This window comes from Eschrichtius robustus, chromosome 3, assembly GCF_028021215.1.
Source record: "Eschrichtius robustus isolate mEscRob2 chromosome 3, mEscRob2.pri, whole genome shotgun sequence".
NCBI lineage: Eukaryota > Metazoa > Chordata > Mammalia > Artiodactyla > Eschrichtiidae > Eschrichtius > Eschrichtius robustus.
This window is the reverse complement of record NC_090826.1, coordinates 136,972,076-136,986,913: the sequence shown is the minus strand read 5'-3', so window position 1 is coordinate 136,986,913 and position 14,838 is coordinate 136,972,076.

Genomic DNA, 14,838 nt, shown 5'->3' with positions numbered 1-14,838 from the left:
CATTTTGATGAAAGGCATCATGGAGGATTGTGGTGAAAGTGGTTGGAGCTTTGTGAGAGAATGGGAAATGGAGCAATGTGATGAAAGCGGTCATGGAGCACTGTGATGACAGGGGACATGGAGTATTGTCATGAAAGGTGTAATGGAGCATTGTGATGAAACGGGTCATGGATTATTGTGATGAAAGGGATCATGGAGAATTGTGATGAAAGGGTAATGGAGCATTGTGATGTCAGGGGTCATGGAGAATTGTGATGAAAGGGTAATGGAGCATTGTGATGTCAGGGGTCATGGAGAATTGTGATGACAAGGGCCATGGAGCATTGTGATGACCGGGGTTTTGTGTTATTGTGATGACAGGCGTCATGGAGCATTGTGATGGCAAGGGCCATGGAGCATTTTGATGGCAGGGGTCATGGACCATTGTGATGTCAGGGGTAATGGAGCATTGTGATGACAAGCGCCATGGAGCATTGTGATGACAGGTGTCATGGACCATTGTGAAGAAAGTGGTCATGGAGCATTGTGATGACAAGCGCCATCGAGCATTATGATGACAAGCGCGTTTAACATTGTGATGAAATGGGTCATGGAGCATTGTGATGAACGTGGTCATGGAGCAATGTGATGACAGTGGGCCTGGGGCTTTGTGATGATAAGCGCCACGTAGCATTTTGATGACAAGTGTCATGGAGCATTGTGATGACAAGGGCCATGGACCATTTTGATGACAGTGGCCATGGAGCATTGTGATGAAAGTGGAAAAGGAGCATTGTGATGAAAGGGGTCATGGATCATTGTGATGACAGCGATCATGGAGCATTGTGATAAAGGGATCATGGGGCATTGTGATGAAATGGGTCATGGAGTATTGTGATAAAGGGGTCATGGAGCATTGTGATGACAGGGGTCATGTAGCTTTGTGATGACATTGGTCAAGGAGTATTCTGATGAAATGGGTCATGGAGCATTCTGATGAAACTGGTGATGAAGAATTGTGATGACAGAGGACATGGAGCATTGTGATGACAAGGGCCATGGAGCATTGTGATGAGAAGGGTCTTGGAGCATTGTGATGCCAAGGGCCATGGAGCATTGTAATGACAGCCGTCATGGGGCATTGTCATGGCAGGGAGCATTGAGCATTGTGACAAAAGGAGTCCTGAAGCATTGTGATGAAATTGGTCTTTGATTATTGTGATGAAAGGGATCATGGAGCATTGTGATGAAATTGGGCAGGGCGCATTGTGATGAAAGGGGTAATGGAGCATTTTAATTAAAGGTGTCATGGGGCATTGTGATGACAGTGTGCATGGAGCATTGTGATGACAAGCGCCATGGAGCATTGTGATGACAAGTGCAATTTAGCATTGTGATGAAACGGGTCATGTAGCCTAGTGATGAATGTGGTCATGGAGCGTTGTGATGACATTGGGCATGGAGCCTTTTGCTGACAAGGGCCATGAAGCTTTGTTATGACAAGGGTCATGGAGCATTGTGTTTACAAGCGTCATGTAGCATTATGATGACAAGGGCCATGGAGTATTGTGATGACAAGGCTCATTGAGCATTGTGATGACTTAGGAATGGAGCATTGTGATGACAAAAGCCATGGAGAACTGTGATGTCAGAAGTCATGGGACATTGTGATGACAGAGGGCATGGAGCATTGTGATGAAATGGTACTGGAATATTGTGATGAAAGGCATCATGGAGCATTGTGATGACATGTGTCATGGAGTATTGTGATGACAAGGGCCTTGGAGCATTTTCACGACAGGGGCCATGGATCATTGTGATGATAGCGATCATGGAGCATTGTGATGATAGCTGTCATGGAGCATTGTGATGACAAGGGTCATGGAGCATTTTGATGAATGTAGTTATGCAGCATTGTGCTGACTAGGGCCATAGAGTGTTGTGATGATACGGGACAAGGAGCATTGTGACTAAAAGTGGTCATGAAGCATTGTGATTACATGGGCCATGGAGCATTCTGATGATAAGGGCCATGGAGCATTGTGATTACAGTGGTCATGGAGCATTGTGATAACCGGTGTCATGGAGCATTGTGATGACAAGGGCCATGGGGCATTGTGATGAATGGGGGCATGGAGCATTGTGATGAATGTGGTCATGGAGCATTGTGATGACAGTAGGCATGGAGCATTGTGATGACAGGAGCCATGGAGCATTGTGCTGAAAAGGGTCATGGAGCATTGTTATGACAGGGGTCATGGAGCATTGTGATTACATGGGCCGTGGAGCATTGTGATGACAAGGACCATGGAGCATTGTGATTAAAATGGTCATGGAGCATTGTGATGATCGGTGTCATGGAGCATTGTGATGATAAGGGCCATGGGGAATTGTGATGACAGGGTTCATGGAGCAGTGTGATGAATGTGGTCATGGAGCATTGTGATGACAGTGGGCTTGGAGCATTGTGATGACAAGTGTCATGGAGCTTTGTGATGACAGGGGTCATGGAGCATTGTGATGACAGGGGTAATGGGGCAATGTGATGAAAGGCATACTGGATCATTTTCATGAAAGGGGTCATGGATTATTGTGATGAAAGGGATCATGGAGCATTGTGATGACAGGGTGCATGGAGCATTGTGATGAAAGGGGTCATAGAGCATTGTGATGTATGTGGTCATGGAGCATTTTGATGACAGTGGGCATGGAGAATTTTGATGACAGAATCCATGGAGCATTGTGATAAAAGAGGTCATGGGGCATTGTGATGACATGGTGCATGGAGCCTTGTGATGACAATTGCCATGGAGCATTGTGATGACAATGGTTATTTAGCATTGTGATGAAACGTGTCATGGAGCACTGTGATGAGTGTGGTCATGGAACATTGTGAGGACGTTGGGCATGGAGCATTGTGATGACAAGTTACATGGAGCATTGTGATGTAAGGGGTCATCGAGCATTGTGATGTCAAGGCCCATGGAGCTTTGTGATGACAGGGGTAATGAATCATTGAGATGAAAGGGGTCATGGAGCGATGTGATGAGAGGTTTTATGGAACTTTGTTGTGACAGGACGCATGGAGCATTGTGATGAAATAGGTACTGGAACATTGTGATGAAAGGGGTCATGGATCATTGTGATTACTAGGATCATGGAACATTGTGATGACAGTGTACATGTGGCATTGTGATGTTAGGGCGCATGGGGCATTGTGATGAAATGGGTCATGGAGCATTGTAATGAGAAGGATCATGGAGCGTTGTGATGACAATGGCATGGAGCATTTTGATGACAAATGTCATGGAACATTGTGATGACAAGGTCGTGGAGCGTTGTGATGACAATGGCATGGAGCTTTTTGATGACGGGCATGGAGCATTGTGATGAAAGTGGTCATGGAGCTTTGTGATGACGGGGGCATGGAGCTTTATGATGACAAAGGTCATGGACCATTGTGAAGACAAGGGTAAGGTAGCATTGTAATGACAATGGTCATGGAGCATTGTGATGAAAGTTGTACTGGAGCATTGTGATTAAAGTGGTCATGGATTATTGTGATGATAGCGATCATGGAGCATTGTGATGAAAACGGTCATGGAGCTTTGTGATGAAATGGGTCATGCAGCATTGTGAGGAAATCGGTCATGGAGCACTGTGATGACAAGTGTCAAGGAACATTGTGATGACAGGGTTCATGGAGCATTTTGATGACCGGAGTCAAGGAGCATTGTGATGAAAGGAGTCATGGAGTATTGTGATGGCAAGGGTCATGGAGAATTGTGATGACATGGGCCAAGGAACATTCTAATGAAAGGGGTCATGGAGAATTGGGATGAAACTCGTCATGGAGCATTGTGAAGAAAGTGGTCATGGAGCCTTGTGATGAAAAGGGTCATGTAGGATTGGAATGAAAGCAGTCATGGAGCATTGTGATGAGAAGGGCCATGGAGCATTGTGATGACAAGGGTCATGGAGCATTGTGAGGACAAGGGTCATTTAACATTGTGATGAAAAGGGTCATGTAGCATTGTGATGACAAGGGCATCGAGCATGGAGAAGATCACAGCAGGGAGCATTGTGATCAGAGGGGTCATGGAGCATTGTGATGAAAAGAGTTAGGGAGCATTGTGATGACAAGGGCGATGGAGCATTGTGGCGACCAGGGTCATGGAGCATTTTGATGGTAAGGGCCATTTAACATTTTGATGAAAAAGGTCATGTGGCATTGTGATGACAAGGGCATGGAGCATGGAGAAGACCACAGAATGGAGCATTGTGATGAGAGAGGTAATGAAGCATGGTGATAAAAGGGGTTATGGGGCACTGTGATAACAGGGGGCATGAAGCATTGTGATGAGAAGCGCTCTGGAGAATTGTGAAGACAAGGGCCATTTAGCATTGTGATGAAACGTGTCATGGAGCATTGTGATGAATGTGGTTATGGAGCATTGTGATGACAAGCGCCATTGAGCATTGTAATGATATGGGCCTTTAGCATTGTGATGAAACCTGTCATGGAGCTTTGTGATTAATGTGATCATGGAGCATTGTGATGACAGTGGGCATGGAGCTTTGTGATGAAAAGCGCCATGGGCCATTGTGATGACAAGGGGCATGGACCACTGTGATGACAGGGGTCACGGAGCATTGGGATAACAGGGGCCATGGAGCATTGTGGTGAAAGTGGTACTGGAGCATTGTGTTGAAAAGGGTCATGTATTATTGTCATGATAGTGATCATGGATTATTGTGATGATATGATCATGGAGCATTGTGAGGAAAGTAGTCATGAAGCCTTGTGATGACACGGGGCATGGAGCATTGTGATGAGAGGGGCCATGGAGCATTTTGATGAAAATCGTCATGGAGCATTGTGATTAAAGGGATCATGAAGCATTGTAGTGAAACGTTTCATGGAGCATTGTGATGAATGTGGTCATGGAGCATTGTGATGACATTGGGCTTGGAGCATTGTGATGACAAGCAACATGGACTATTGTGATGACAAGGGGCATGGAGTATTGTGATGACAAGGGGCATGGAGCATTGTGATGACACGGGACGAGGTACATTGTGATGAAAGGGGTCATGGATCATTTTGATGAAAGTGGTAATGTATTATTGTGATGACAGGGAATATGGAGGATTGTAATGACATGGGCCATGGAGCATTGTTATGACTGGGGTCATGGGGCATTGTGATGACAGGGGGCATGGAGCATTGTGAAGAAAGATGTACTGGAATATTGTAATGAAAGGGGTCATGGATTATTGTGATGAAAGTGATCATGGAGCATTGTGATGATAGGGGTCATGGAGCATTGTGATGACAGGGGCCATGGAGCATTGTGATGACAGGGGTCATGGAGCATTGTGATGACACAGACCAAGGAGCATTGTGATGAAAGGAGTCATGGATCATTGTAATGAAAGTGGTAATGAAGCATTGTGATGACAGGTGGCATGGAGCATTGTGATGACAGGGGTCATGGAGCATTGTATTGACAGGGGTTATGGAGCATTGTGATGAAAGGAGTCATGCAGCATTGTGATGACACGGGCCAAGGAGCATTGTGATGAAAGGGGTCATGGAACATTGTGATGAAAGTTGTAATGAAGCATTGTGATGACAGGGAGCATGGAGCATTGTGATGACAAGGGCCTTGGAACATTGTGATGACATCGGTCATTGGGCCTTGTGATGACAGGGGGCATGGAGCATTGTGATGAAATGCGTAGTGGAGTATTGTAATAAAAGGGGTCAAGGATTATTGTGATGAAAGAGATCATCGAGCATTGTGATGCTAGGAGTCATGGAGCAATGTGATGAAAATGGTCAGGGAGCATTGTGATGAAAGGGATAGTGGAGCATTGTGATAAAAGGTGTTATGGGGCATTGTGATAACAGGGGGCGTTGAACATTGTGATGAGGAGCGCCATGGAGCATTGTGATGACAAGGGCCTTTTAGCATTGTGATGAAACGTGTCATTGAGCATTGTGATGAATGTGGTCATGGAGCATTGTGATGAATGTGGTCATGGAGCATTTTGATGACAAGTGCCATGGAGCATTTTGATGAAAAGAGCCTTTTAGCATTGTGATGAAACGTGTCATGGAGCTTTGTGATGAATGTGGTCCTGGAGAATTGTGAAGACAAGGAGCATGAAGCATTGTGATGAAACGGGTCATGGAGCATTGTGATGTCAGGGGTCATGAAGCATTGTGATGACAAGGGCTATGGAGCATTGTGATGACAGGGGTCATTGAGCATTGTGATGGATTGTGTCACGGAGCCTTGAGATATCAGGGATCATGGAGCATTGTGATGAAAAGGGCCATGGAGCATTGTGATGACAGGGGTTATTGAGCATTGTGATGAAACATGTCATGGAGCCTTGTGGTGAATGTGGTCATGGAGCATTACGATGACAGTGGGCATGGAGCATTGTGATGAAACGCGCCATGGATCATTGTGATGACAAGGGGCATGGAGCATTGTGATGACAGTGGTCATGGAGCATAGTGATAACAGGGGCCATGGAGCATTGTGGCCACAAGGGTCATGGATAATTGTGATGATATGGGATAAGGAGCATTGTGATGAAAATGTTCATGAAGCATTTGAATGACAGGGGGCATTGATCAGTATGATGATAAGGACCATGGAGCATTGTGATGAAAAGTGTCATGGGTCATTGTGGTGACAGGGGTCATGGAGCATTGTGATGACAGAGGTCATGGAGCATTGTGCTGAAAGCAGTCATGGAGCCTTGTCATGGAAAGGGCCATGGAGCATTGTGATGACAAGGGTCATTTAACATTGTGATGAAAAGGGTCATGTAGGATTGTGATGACAAGGGCATGGAGCCTGGAGAAGAGCACAGCACGGAGTATTGTAATGAGAGGGGTCATGGAGCATTGTGATGAAAAGAATCAGGGAGCATTGTGATGACAAGTGCCATAGAGCATTGTGATGACAAGGGTCATGGAGTATTGTGATGACAAAGGTCAAGGTGCATTGTGATGAAAGGGGTCATGGATCATTTTGATGAAAGGGGTCATGGATCATTTTGATGGAAGTGGTAATGTATTATTTTGATGATAGGGGATATGGATCATTGTGATGACAGGGGCAAGGAGCATTGTGATGAAAGACGTACTGGAGTATTGTAATGAAAGGGGTCATGGATTATTGTGGGGAGAGTGATCATGGAGCATTGTGGTGTCATGGGTCATGGAGAATTGTGATGATGAGGGTCATGGAGCATTGTGATGACAGGTATCATGGAGCATTGTGATGAATATTGTCATGGAGCTTTGTGATGACAAGCGCCATTGAGCATTGTGATGACATGGGCCTTTTAGCATTGTGATGAACCGTGTCATGGAGCTGTGTGATGAATGTGGTCTTGGAGCATTGTGATGAGAGTGGGCATGGAGCATTGTGATGACAAGCGCCATGGACTATTGTGATGACAAGGGGCATGGAGCATTGTGATGACACGAGCCAAGGTGCATTGTGATGAAAGGGGTCATGGATCATTGTGATGATAGCGATCATGGAGCATTATGCTGAAAGCGGTCATGGAGCATTGTGTTGAAATGGGTCATGGAGCATTGTGATGACAAGCGCCATGGAGCATTTTGATGAAAAGAGCCGTTTAGCATTGTGATGAAACGTGTCATGCATTGTGATGAAACGTGTCATGGAGCTTTGTGATGAATGTGGTCCTGGAGAATTGTGATGACAAGGAGCATGAAGCATTGTGATGAAACGGGTCACCGAGCATTGTGATGTCCGGGGTCATGAAGCATTGTGATGACAAGGGCTATGGAGCATTGTGATGACAGGGCCCATGTAGAATTGTGATGACAGGGGTCATGGAGCATTGTGATGACAGGGGTTATGGAGCATTGTGATGACAGGGGTTATGGAGCATTGTGACTACAGGGGGCATTGAATATGTTGATGACAGTGGTCATGGGGCATTGTGATGACAGGGGGCATCGAGTATTGTGATGAAAGGCATACTGGAGCATTGTGATGAAAGGGGTCATGGATTATTGTCATGAAAAGGATCATGGTGCATTGTGATGACAGGGGGCCTAGAGCATTGTGATGAAAGGCGTACTGGAGCATTGTGTTGTCAGGTGGCATGGGGAATTCTGATGTCAATGGCCATGGAGCCTTGTGATGACAGGGGTCATGGAGCGTTGTCATGACAAGGTCATGGAGGATCGTGATGACAGGTGATATGGAGCATTCTGATGACAAGGGCCACGGAGCCTTGGGATGACAGGGGTCATAGGGCAGTTTGATGAGAGGGGTCATAAAACTTTTTGAAGACAGGGGTCATGGAGCATTGTGATGAAAGGAGTCATGGAGCATTGTGACGACGAGGGCCATGGAGAGTTGTGTTGACAGGTATCGTGGAGCATTGTGAAGAAAAGGGCCACGGAGCTTTGTGATGACAGGGGTCACAGGGCATTGTGATGGCAGGGGGCATGGAGCATTGTGATAAAAGGCATACTGGAGTGTTGTGATGAAAGGGGTAATGGATTATTGTGATGAAAGGGATCATGGAGCATTGTGATGACAGGGGTCATGGAGCATTGTGAGGAAAGTGGTCAGGGAGCATTGTGATGAAAGTGGTAATGCAGCATTGTGATAAAAGTGGTCATGGGTCTTTGTGATGACAGGGGGCATGGAGCAATGTGTTGACAAGGGCCATGGTGCATTGTGGTGAAAGCAGTCATGGAGCATTGTGATGACAAGGGCCATGGAGAATTGTGAAGTCAGTGGTCATGGAGCATTGTGACAACAAGGCCCATGAAGCATTGTGATGACAGTTGTCATGGAGCATTGTGATGAAAGTGGTCATGGAGGCTTGTGATGAAAGGGGTCATGTAGGATTGTGATGACAAGGGCAGGGAGCATGGTGAAGACCACAACATGGAGCATTGTGATGACAGAGGTCATGGAGCATTGTGATGAAAGCAGTCATGGAACGTTGTCATGGGAAGGGCCATGGAGCATTGTGATGACAAGGGTCATTTAACATTGTGATGAAAAGGGTCATGTAGGATTGTGATGACAATGGCATGGAGCCTGGAGAAGATCACAGCACGGAGTATTGTAATGAGAGGGGTCATGGAGCATTGTGATGAAAAGAATCAGGGAGCATTGTGATGACAAGGGTCATGGAGTATTGTGATGACACAGGCCAAGTTGCATTGTGATGAAAGGGGTCATGGATCATTTTGATGAAAGGGTCATGGATCATTTTGATGGAAGTGGTAATGTATTATTTTGATGATAGGGGATATGAATCATTGTGATGACAGGGGGCAAGGAGCATTGTGATGAAAGACGTACTGGAGTATTGTAAAGAAAGGGTTCATGTATTATTGTGAGGAAAGTGATCATGGAGCATTGTGGTGTCATGGGTCATGGAGAATTGTGATGATGAGGGTCATGGAGCATTGTGATGACAGGTATCATGGAGCATTGTGATGAATATTGTCATGGAGCTTTGTGATGACAAGCGCCATTGAGCATTGTGATGACATGGGCCTTTTAGCATTGTGATGAACCGTGTCATGGAGCTTTGTGATGAATGTGGTCTTGGAGCATTGTGATGAGAGTGGGCATGGAGCATTGTGATGACAAGCGCCATGGACTATTGTGATGACAAGGGGCATGGAGCATTGTGATGACACGAGCCAAGGTGCATTGTGATGAAAGGGGTCATGGATCATTGTGATGATAGCGATCATGGAGCATTATGCTGAAAGCGGTCATGGAGCATTGTGTTGAAATGGGTCATGGAGCATTGTGATGACAAGCGCCATGGAGCATTTTGATGAAAAGAGCCGTTTAGCATTGTGATGAAACGTGTCATGCATTGTGATGAAACGTGTCATGGAGCTTTGTGATGAATGTGGTCCTGGAGAATTGTGATGACAAGGAGCATGAAGCATTGTGATGAAACGGGTCACCGAGCATTGTGATGTCCGGGGTCATGAAGCATTGTGATGACAAGGGCTATGGAGCATTGTGATGACAGGGGCCATGGAGAATTGTGATGACAGGGGTCATGGAGCATTGTGATGACAGGGGTTATGGAGCATTGTGATGACAGGGGTTATGGAGCATTGTGACTACAGGGGGCATTGAATATGTTGATGACAGTGGTCATGGGGCATTGTGATGACAGGGGGCATCGAGTATTTTGATGAAAGGCATACTGGAGCATTGTGATGAAAGGGGTCATGGATTATTGTCATGAAAAGGATCATGGTGCATTGTGATGACAGGGGGCCTAGAGCATTGTGATGAAAGACGTACTGGAGTATTGTAAAGAAAGGGTTCATGTATTATTGTGAGGAAAGTGATCATGGAGCATTATGGTGTCATGGGTCATGGAGAATTGTGATGATGAGGGCCATGGAGCATTGTGATGACAGGTATCATGGAGCATTGTGATGAATATTGTCATGGAGCTTTGTGATGACAGGCGCCATTGAGCATTGTGATGACATGGGCCTTTTAGCATTGTGATGAACCGTGTCATGGAGCTTTGTGATGAATGTGGTCTTGGAGCATTGTGATGAGAGTGGGCATGGAGAATTGTGATGACAAGCGCCATGGACTATTGTGATGACAAGGGGCATGGAGCTTTGTGATGAATATGGTCTTGGAGCATTGTGAGGAGAGTGGGCATGGAGCATTGTGATGACAATCGCCATGGACTATTGTGATGACAAGGGGCATGGAGCATTGTGATGACAGGAGCCATGGACCATTGTGTTGAAATGTGTACACGAGCATTGTGATGACACGGGCATGGAGCATTGTGATGACAAATTCCATGGAGAATTGTGATGAAAGAGGTCATGGGGCATTGTGATGAAAGCGGTTATGGATCATTGTGGTGACAGAGGGCATGAAGAATTCTGAGGAAAGGGGTACTGGAGCATTGTGATGACAATGGTCAAGGAGCATTGTGATGACAGGGGTTAAGGAGCATTGTGATGACAGTGGACATGGAACATTGTGATGACAGGCGTCATGGGGAATTGTCATGAAAGCGGGCGTGGAGTATTGTGAAGAAAGGCCTACTGGAGCATTGTGATGAAAGTGGTCAAGGAGTATTGTGATGAAATGGATAATGGAGCATTTTAATGACAGGGGAAATTGAGCATTGTGATGACAAGAGTCATGGAGCATTGTTATGACAAGGGCCTTTTAGCATTGTGATGAAATGGGTTATGGAGCATTGTGATGATAGTGGACAAGGAGCATTGTGATGACAAGTGCCATGGAGCATTGTGAGGACAGGTGTCATGGAGCCTTTCGATGATAGTAGCCATGGAACATTGTGATGAAATGTGTACACGAGCATTGTGATGACACGGCTCATTGAGCATTATGATGAAAGTTGTCATGAAGCATTGTGATGACAGGGGGCATGGAGCATTGTGACTACAGGGGGCATTGAATATTTTGATGACAGTGGTCATGGGGCATTGTGATGACAGGGGGCATCGAGTATTGTGATGAAAGGCATACTGGAGCATTGTGATGAAATGGGTCATGGATTATTGTCATGAAAAGGATCATGGTGCATTGTGATGACAGGGGGCCTAGAGCATTGTGATGAAAGGCGTACTGGAGCATTGTGTTGTCAGGTGTCATGGGGAATTCTGATGTCAATGGCCATGGAGCCTTGTGAAGACAGGGGTCATGGAGCGTTGTCATGACAAGGTCATGGAAGATCGTGATGACAGGTGTTATGGAGCATTCTAATGACAAGGGCCATGGAGCCTTGGGATGACAGGGGACATAGGGCAGTGTGATGACAGGGGTCATAAAACTTTTTGAAGACAGGGGTCATGGAGCATTGTGATGAAAGGGGTCATGGAGCATTGTGATGAAAGCAGTCATGGCGCATTGTCATGGGAAGGGCCATGGAGCATGGTGATGACATGGGTCATGGAGCATTGTGATGACAAGGGTCATTTAACATTGTGATGAAAAGGGTCATGTAGCATTGTGATGACAAGGGCATGGAGCCTGGAGAAGATCACAGCATGGAGAATTGTAATGAGAGGGGTCATGGGGGATTGTGATGAAAAGAGTTAGGGAACATTGTGATGCCACGGGCCAAGGTGCATTGTGATGAAAGGTGTCATGTATCATTTTGATGAAATTGGTCATGTATTATTTTGATGACAGGGCATATGGAGCATTGTGAACACAAGGGCCATGGATCATTTTGATGACAAGGGCCTTTTAGCATTGTGATGAAACGGGTCATGGAGCTTTGTGATGAATGTGATCACGGAGCATTGTTATCACAGGGGTCATGGTGCATTGTGATGAAATGTGTCATGTAGCATTGTGATATCAGGGATCATGGAGCATTGATGACAAGGGCCATGGAGAAATATGACGTCAGTGCTCATGGAGCATTGTGACAGCAAGGGCCATGAAGCTTTGTGATGACAGTTGTCATGGAGCATTGTGATGAAAGTGGTCATGGAGCATTGTGATGGCAAGCGCCATTGAGCATTCTAAGGACATGGGCCTTTAGCATTGTGATGAAACCTGTCATGGAGCTTTGTGATTAATGTGCTCATGGAGCATTGTGATGACAGTGGGCATGGAGCTTTGTGATGAAAAGCACCATGGACCATTGTGAAGACAATGGGCATGGACCACTGTAATGACACGGGTCATGGAGCATTGGGATAACAGGGGCCATGGAGCATTGTGATGACAAGGGCCATAGAGCTTTGTGATAACAAGGTTCATGGAGAGTTGTAATGACACGGGCCAAGGAGCATTGTGATGAAAGGGGTGATGGAGCATTGGGATGAAACTCGTCATAGAGCATTGTGATGAAAGTGGTCATGGAGGCTTGTGATGAAAGGGGTCATGTAGGATTGTGATGACAAGGGCAGGGAGCATGGTGAAGACCACAACATGGAGCATTGTGATGACAGAGGTCATGGAGCATTGTGATGAAAGCAGCCATGGAGCATTGTCATGGGAAGGGCCATGGAGCATTGTGATGACAAGGGTCATTTAACATTGTGATGAAAAGGGTCATGTAGGATTGTGATGACAAGGGCATGGAGCCTGGAGAAGATCACAGCACGGAGTATTGTAATGAGAGGGGTCATGGAGCATTGTGATGAAAAGAATCAGGGAGCATTGTGATGACAAGGGTCATGGAGTATTGTGATGACACAGGCCAAGGTGCATTGTGATGAAAGGGGTCATGGATAATTTTGATGGAAGTGGTAATGCATTATTTTGATGATAGGGGATATGGATCATTGTGATGACAGGGGGCAAGGAGCATTGTGATGAAAGACGTACTGGAGTATTGTAATGAAAGGGGTCATGGATTATTGTGAGGAAAGTGATCATGGAGCATTGTGGTGTCATGGGTCATGGAGAATTGTGATGATGAGGGCCATGGAGCATTGTGATGACAGGTATCATGGAGCATTGTGATGAATATTGTCATGGAGCTTTGTGATGACAAGCGCCATGGGCCATTGTGATGACAAGGGGCATGGACCACTGTGATGACAGGGGTCATGGAGCATTGGGATAACAGGGGCCATGGAGCATTGTGATGAAAGTGGTACTGGAGCATTGTGTTGAAAAGGGTCATGTATTATTGTCATGATAGTGATCATGGATTATTGTGATGATAGCGATCATGGAGCATTGTGAGGAAAGTAGTCATGATGCCTTGTGATGACACGGGGCATGGAGCATTGTGATGAGAGGGGCCATGGAGCTTTGTGATGACAGGGGTCACAGGGCATTGTGATGGCAGGGGGCATGGAGCATTGTGATAAAAGGCATACTGGAGTGTTGTGATGAAAGGGGTAATGGATTATTGTGATGAAAGGGATCATGGAGCATTGTGATGACAGGGGTCATGGAGCATTGTGAGGAAAGTGGTCAGGGAGCATTGTGATGAAAGTGGTAATGCAGCATTGTGATAAAAGTGGTCATGGGTCTTTGTGATGACCGGGTGCATGGAGCAATGTGATGACAAGGGCCATGGCGCATTGTGGTGGAAGCAGTCATGGAGCATTGTGATGACAATTGTCATGGAGAATTGTGATGACAAGGGACATGGAGAATTGTGACGTCAGTGGTCATGGAGCATTGTGACAACAAGGGCCATGAAGCATTGTGATGACAGTTGTCATGGAGCATTGTGATGAAATTGGTCATGTAACATTGTGATGACAAGCGCCATTGAGCATTGTAATGACATGGGCCTTTAGCATTGTGATGAAACCTCTCATGGAGCTTTGTGATGAAAAGCACCATGGACCATTGTGATGACAAGGGGCATGGACCACTGTGATGACAGGGGTCATGGAGCATTGGGATAACAGGGGCCATGGAGCATTGTGATGAAAGTGGTACTGGAGCATTGTGTTGAAAAGGGTCATGTATTATTGTGATGATAGTGATCATGGATTATTGTGATGATAGCGCTCATGGAGCATTGTGAGGAAGGCGGTCATGGAGCATTGTGACGAAATGGGTCATTGAGCATAGGAATGAAAGGAGTCATGGAGCATTGGGATCAAACTCGTCATAGAGCATTGTGATGAAAGTGGTCATGGAGGCTTGCGATGAAAGGGGTCATGTAGGATTGTGATGACAAGGGCATGGAGCATGGTGAAGACCACAACATGGAGCATTGTGATGACAGAGGTCATGGAGCATTGTGATGAAAGCAGTCATGGAGCATTGTCATGGGAAGGGCCATGGAGCATTGTGATGACAAGGGTCATTTAACATTGTGATGAAA